The following is a 7,524-nucleotide window of genomic DNA, read 5'->3' as shown; positions in this document are numbered from 1 at the left end:
TGTTCCTGTTTGTAGTGCAGTTTTTGACATTCAGCAAGCAGCTCCCCACAAATAACCTCCTGTCTCCCCCGCCCCACAAATAACCTCTAGCCCTCCTCACCCATGCACCCACCCTTCTTTCCTGCTCGCGTAGAGAAGGCGGCAAGGTGGAGAAGGAGCGGAAGGGCCATGGCTTCCGAGGCCCGGGACGTGGGTTGGCATCCCACCTCCTCCCCTTCCTAGTGTCGGGGCTTGGGGAAGTCCTCCACCCTTATCTCTGTGCCTTTGTTTTTTCCTCTTTGGTCAGGTGGGGACAACAATGCAACCTCCCAGGCTGGGGTGTCCCCGGGGTTGGTGTGAATAGCAGCTAGCACAGCACTTGCCCCGCGCTGGGGCGGGGTGGTACCCAAGGAGGGATCACAGCATTTATTGTCCAGATAAGGAGACCCTGAAAGTGGAAGAGGACACTGTTAAAGGTCACACTAGGGCAACACACGACAACTGGGACTGTCTCCGGAGCAGCAAGATGCGTGATCACTGGTCTATGAAGCGTCTGCACCCTTTCTGCCCACCCGCCGTGGTGGGATGGGCTGGGGTGTCTGTGTGCACACATGGAATAGCTAGGGCTGGTTCACCTTGGGGAAGAAGAACAGGTTGGGTGTGGAGGTGTATAGAGAGGTAGGAGCAGAATCTCAGGAGCCAGAGGTAACATCCTAGACACAAGGAAGGTGGAGCTGTTGGGAGTGGCCCCCAAGGCTAGACAGAGGAGAGAAAATCTGAGGGTGGGAGAGTGGGGTCGGGGGACTCAAATCTGCAGACAGGCTTGGAGGTATGAACAACCCCCATTCCAGATCACAGTGACAGCCACCCTTGTGGAGCACCTGCTTACAAAGAAGGCACTGCTCTGAGTACTTTTCATGCATTTGTTCATCCAATCCCCACAACAAGCCTATGGAGAGGGTACGATCCTTGTCTCCATTGTACAGAGGAGGAAACTGAGGCAGAGAGGGGTTGAGTAACTTGCCCAATGTCACACTGCTAGGAAGGACAGAGCTGAAATTTGAGCCCAGGCAGCCTGCTCCTGTTCCGTGGGGCCCTCCCTGCTCCTGGCTCTGCCAAGAAGTTAAGCTGTGTTGCTGGGGGGCAGATGGCTCCATGGAAGGGGCAAGTCCCCTTCCCAGCCCAGGTCCCAGTTTCCAACTCTGTGGGACCCAGCAAATTCTGCAGGAGGCTGCCGGGCCAGGAGACAGCAGCTTGGCTTTGGAGACGGCCTGTTTGGACCTGGCTCCACCCCTCACTCGCAGTGTGAACCTCCCGGGTATATTTCTCAATTTTGTGGAGCCGGTCTCCTCAACGTGGGAGAGGCCTGTTCCGTTGGGCATTGGGAGGTTCAACATTCTCAGCTGTGGGAGGCGACTGGCATGAGTGGCCTTTCGAGAAGGCTGGTTCCCTCTCACTGTCTGAGCTGGGCCTGTCCTGGGCTCCTCTTACGTTAGGGAGGAGGAAGCTCAGTGCTCTGGAGCACATGTTTACTCCTGATCTGTGCCGGGGGTTTTGAAGGAGAATGGCTGCAAAGACCAAGATCCAAGATGCTCAGTGATCATTTGTGTCATGATTTTGGAAGGGCAGCTAGCTTCAGGCCAGGGCGGCGAGTGCTATTCCAGCTGAGGCTTTGGAGCAGGCTGGGCTCGGGCACTGGGCTGGGTGGTGGGGCTGCCACCAACTCTGCGCCCCTCAGGTACCTTCACTGGTAGGTCCTAGGAAAGGGGTGGGGAACAGAGGGGGCTGCCTCCTAATGAACAATTAGTGTCTGCTGCGTGGCTAATCATGTGGTTCCGTGTAATTAAGAAGTTAATTAGTGCTGTGTCAATTAAGGTTTAATTAGTCCCCTCTTCAGAGAAGCCTGAAAGACCTTCCTGCTGGAAGCTTCTGGAATGGAAGGTGGGGGAGTGGGAGGCAGATGGAAGAGGGAACAGTGGGTGTGGAGGGGGCCCCACTTCCTCTTGTGCCCCTCCCAGTTCTGGGATCAGTGACTTGCTGCCCCCAGCCCCACCCGGCTGAACCTGGTCATGAGGACTTCGGGGCCCTACAAGGCTGTCTTGTACCACCAGGGCTGGCTCACCCCGGAGTGATGCTATCCTGTGGCGCTCTTGTGGAAGGCCCTCTTAAGCGACTGCACCCTGTTCTCTACGTCTGCTTTTGGCTAACTTTCTTTTTTTTTCTTTTTTTGAGACGAAGTTTCACTCTTGCTGCCCAGGCTGGAGTGCAGTGGCATGATCTCGGCTCACTGCAACCTCCGCCTCCCAGGTTCAAGCGATTCTCCTGCCTCAGCCTCCTGAGTAGCTGGGATTACAGGCATGAACTCCCATGCCCAGCTAATTTTGTATTTTTAGTAGAGACGGGATTTCTCCATGTTGGTTAGGCTGGTCTCTAACTCCCGACCTCAGGTGATCCGCCCACCTCGGCCTCCCAAAGAGCTGGGATTACAGGCGTGAGCCACCATGCCTGGCCGTCCCTACTCTTTTTACCACTCCCTTCATCCATGATGGACATCATTGAATGTACGACTTCCAAGCACATCTTGGATCATTTCTTTAGGACATGACTACAAGAAAAGATGAGGCGTTTGGTGTGTCTGCTAACCCCCCTCTGCCCTTGCCATCTAATCAGAGTTGCTTGGGGCCATCGCTGCCCTGACGGCCTCTTTTCTCTAGTGTCTGTTCACCCCACTGCAGCTGCCACATGCCTGCTTCCTCTGCCTTTCATCTTTTTACTCTTGATGCTATTATGAGCACCAATTGACTTCACCTTCCAGTAAGTTCTGACCTGGACAGTTCCCTGGTGCTTCCGCGAGGAAACCCACAGTCCTTGGTGGTCCCTCTGTCGCGTCCCAGCCGTTGGCTGCTTCTCTGAGTTCCCCCAATCATTCAGCTGGACAAGGCTCCTCTCCTGCCCAGAGGTGCCCCTCTCTGACCTTCTGTGACTGCTTATGTTGGATTTTCCTCCGAACTCCAAATTTCCCAAACCAAACACCAGCTGCTCTGTGAAACTTTTCCTGATTCCCTCCACTCAGAGGGATAGTTCCAACTTCAGAGCAACAGAGGAAGGAGACTGGTAGAGATTATGCCTCCTGCTTGAGCTCCTGCCAGGTGTGGGCAAGATGGCATTGCTGGGCCATGGCAGCGTGTGGTCAGAGAGGGTTGTGCAGTAAGTCCCCTACTCTCTGAATGGAGGGAGGCACTCAGCATCGTCACTCTGGCCCAGAGCCATCCTTGCACTTCAGCAATCATTTCTAAGCGTTTTCTGAATGCCAGGCCCTGACCTAGGTCAGGAGACAGACAGACAAATAAGACTAACCCTTACCTATAGTTTAGTAAACAACCCCTTAGGAAGAAACGTGGGGAGTGCCTGGGGCTCCTGGGAATGCAAAGGAGAGGCCCCCAGCACCACCTCCCAGGTGGGCACTACTGGTGGTGACTGGCACGAGCCTTCGTCTCCCTCCTCCCATCCCCCAACCCCGAAGGGGTAGCAGGAAGACCCACTGGGGAAGGGAAGCAGAGAGATTTGGCTGGAGGAGGGAGGAAACGAAATGGAGAACAGAGATAATTGCTCCCATTTGGCAACTTTTTCTAATTAGGGACCAATTATGTCCTTGGGTACCTAATTGGGGACCTGGTAGATTCTCTAATTTGCTAGGTAATTACTGGCCAGTAATTCTACCAGCATGAAATTTGGGGAAAAAATATGTGATCACAACAATTGGATTTTCTCTGTTTCAGACACTTTGCCCAGAAGACAAGCTGGGTTCTCTGAGCTCTCTTTTGCCTCTGTTAACACCGCCTTCTGCCACCTGTCCCTCTTCAGGCTTACACTGGGCTGTGTGCCCTTCCTGGTCACTGAGTTCCAGGAGCTGGCAATCTAGCTGGAAACCATCCGCCAATACCACAGGAATATGGGGACTTCTGTGTTTTTGTTTCCTTCAAATTCATCCAGCTTTTGGTAACATGGAATTACTAGGTGTGGGAAACGGTTCTAAGTAACACACATACACAGGCACAGACAGCCTTATTAAATTCCACAACCCACTGATATGGGCATCATTATTAATCCCATTTTACAGGTGAGGAAACTGAGGTACTAAGAGGTCAAGTTAAATATAGGAATGTACTCTAAAGAAATGATCCAAGACGTGCTTGAAGGTTTTATGTTCAAGCATGTCCATCATGGTGTCATTTATAATGTCCAACACAAGCGGAGCTGGTCCAGATAGTCCGAACTTGAGTGCTCATGTGCTATTCCATATCGCACCTTTCCATTAAATTGCTCTGCCTCAGTTCTTCTCTGTGAAATCATTCCTAACCACAATGCAATACCACCTTACTCCTGCAAGAATGGCCATTATCGAAAAATTAAAAAATAATCAATGTTGGTGTGGATGTGGTGAAAAGGGAACATTTTTACCCTGTGGGTGAGAATGTAAACTAGTACAACCACTATGGAAAACGGTGTAGAGATTCCTTAAAGAACTAAAAGAACTGGCTGGGTGAGGTGGCTCACGCCTGTAATCCCAGCATTTTGGGAGGCTGAGGTGGGTTGATCACGAGGTCAGAAGACTGAGACCGTCCTGGCTAACATGGTGAAACCCTGTCTCCACTAAAAATACAAAAAATTAGCTGGGCGTGGTGGCACATGCCTGTAATCCCAGTTGCTCAGGAGGCTGAGGCAGGAAAATCGCTTGAACCCAGGAGGCAGAGGTTGCAGTGAGCGGAAACGGTGCCACTGCACTCCAGCCTGAGCCACAAAGCAAGGCTCCATCTCAAAAACAAACAAACCAACCAAAAGAACTAAAAGAACTACCATTTCATCCAGCAATCCCACTCCTGAATATCTGCCCAGAGGAAAAGAAGTCATTATATGAAAAAGATACTTGGATACACATGTTTATAGCAGCACAATTCACAATTGCAAAAGTGTGGAACCTGCCCAAATGCCCATCGGTAAACGAGTGGGTAAAGAAACTGTGGCACATACATATATACATCTACACACACACACACACACACATATAAAATATATATATATATATGATGGAATACTACTCTTCCATAAAAAGGAATGAATTAATAGCATTTGCAGCAACCTGGAGGGATTGGAGATTATTATTCTAAGTGAAGTAACTCAGGAATGGAAAACCAAACATTGTGTATTCTCACTTATAAGTAGGAGCTAAGCTATGAGGATGCAAAGGCATAGAATGATACAATGGACTTTGAGGACTCTGGGGACAGGGTGGGAAGGGGATGAGGGATAAAAGAATACAAATCGGTTCAGTGTATACTGCCTGGGTGATGGGTGCACCAAAATCTCACAAATCACCACTAAAGAATTTGCTCATGTAACCAAATACCACCTGTTCTCCAAAAACCTATGGAAATAAATTTTTCTGTTTTTTTTTTTTTAAAAAAAACAACTAAAAGCAAGCTATGTGCAGAAAGAAAGAAAGAAAAAAGCCTACTTCATAAAAAATAAAATAAAATGGCTTTATTGAGATATAAAGCCATTTATTGCACATATTTAAGTATACAATTTGATAAGATTTGATGTATGTATCCACCCGTGAAGCTATCACCACAGTCAAGATAGCGAACATATCCATTACCTCCAAAAGGTTCCTTGTGATCCTTTGTAATCCCTCCGTTATGTTTCTCCCTACCCTACCTCCAACCCCAGGCAACCACTGATGTGCTTTCTGTGTAATAGATTAGTTTGTACTGTTTAGAATTTCACAGAACTGGAATCATAGAGAATGCACCTATTTTTCTCTGGTTTCCTTCAGTAGGCATAATTAGTTTCATCTGTGAATCTAATGAGATGCATAACTGAGACACATTCATGTTGTTGCATGTATCAGTATTTCTTTCCCTTTTAATGGCTGTGTAATATTCCGTTGTATGGATATACCCAATTTGTTATTCAAATGTAAAGATATTGGGTTGTTTAGAAGTTTGACTATCATGAATAACACTGCCATAAACATTTGTCTACAAATATTTACAGGGACAAGTGCTTTCATTTCTCTTCAGTAAATACCTAGGAGTAGAATGGGGGTCATGAGGTGGGTGTATGTTCAACTTTTTAAGAAATTGTTGGCCGGGCACGGTGGCTCATACCTGTAATCCCAGCACTTTGGGAGCCTGAGGCAGGTGGATCATGAGGTCAAGAGACTGATATCATCCTGGCCAACATGGGGAAACCGTGTTCCTACTAAAAATACAAAAAAATTAGCTGGGCATGGTGGCACGTGCCTGTCATCCCAGCTACTTGGGAGACTGAGGCAGGAGAATCACTTGAACCTGGGAGGCAGAGTTTGCAGTGAGCCGAGATTGCGCCACTGCACCCCAGCCTGGCAACAGGGTGAGACTCTGTCTCAAAAAAAAAAAAAAGAAAGAAAGAAATTGCCAAAATGTTTTCAAAGTGATCATATCATTTTACATTCCCACTAGCAATATATGAGAATTCCAATTCTTCCACAGCCTCAATAATATTTGGTGTGGTCAGTTTTTAATTTTGGCCATTCTAATAGATATATAGTGATATCTCATGGTGGGTTTAATTATAATTTCCCTAATAACTAATGATGTCGATTGTCTTTTCCTATGTTTATTTGCCATTTGTATTTTTTCTTTGCTGAAGTGTCCAGTTCTTTTGCCAGTTTTGTTGGGTTGCTTGTTTTCTTTATTGAGTTTTGAGAGTTCCTAATGCATTCTTGATACAAATCTTTTATCAGATATCAAATTCTTTACCACTTTCCTGGTAAGGAGTTTAGAGAGTTCCTCCATTCGTCTCGCAGAGAAACTAATGCTAAGGGAAGGAAGCACATCAGTCAATACATTTCTAGCTAAAAATAATAGAAAACCCAACTAAAGTGGCTTAAGAATGATGCTATAACAGATGTTCAGAGACAATGTGGTTCCAGGGTTGGTTAGTTCAGTACTGAAGATGTCATAAGGAGTAGATAGTTTTCTTCTTTCCACTCTGGAGTCCTTGGGAGCTTTTCCTGACCTCTTAGACTGGCTCCCTTCAATAGGCCCAGGGGGACTCTTTTTTTTTTTTTTAATTCAAATATTTATTGAGCAGGTAAGGAGATACAAAGGTGATTTAAAACATGGTCAGAGGTGAGGCAAATGCACAAGTAATAGAAAGCAAAGGGCAAGGTTCACTGAGTCACAGCAGTCAGAGAAAGTGCTTTTGGGAACCAAGAGTGAGACTGTTTCCAGCCTTAGGAGCCATGGTGGCAAAGCAGAACAAGGGACTGAGATTAAAACAGAAGACTTCAGTCTGGATTGTTGGTGACACTCAGTATGGACTATATTTGTCTCTCCTTTTCCTGTCTCCCCATCTTTGGGCTTAATTAAAGAACAGCCTGTGACTTGTTTTTTCATTCTCTTAACAGTGTCTTTTGGAGAATAGAAGTTCTTCATTTTGATAAAGTTGAATCCATCAATTTTTTAAAAAGATCTGTGCTTGGCCGGGCGCGGTGGCTCA

This window comes from Mandrillus leucophaeus, unplaced genomic scaffold (genome assembly GCF_000951045.1).
Source record: "Mandrillus leucophaeus isolate KB7577 unplaced genomic scaffold, Mleu.le_1.0 Scaffold3, whole genome shotgun sequence".
NCBI classification, from domain to species: Eukaryota; Metazoa; Chordata; class Mammalia; order Primates; family Cercopithecidae; genus Mandrillus; species Mandrillus leucophaeus.
Note: the sequence above shows the minus strand (reverse complement) of the source record.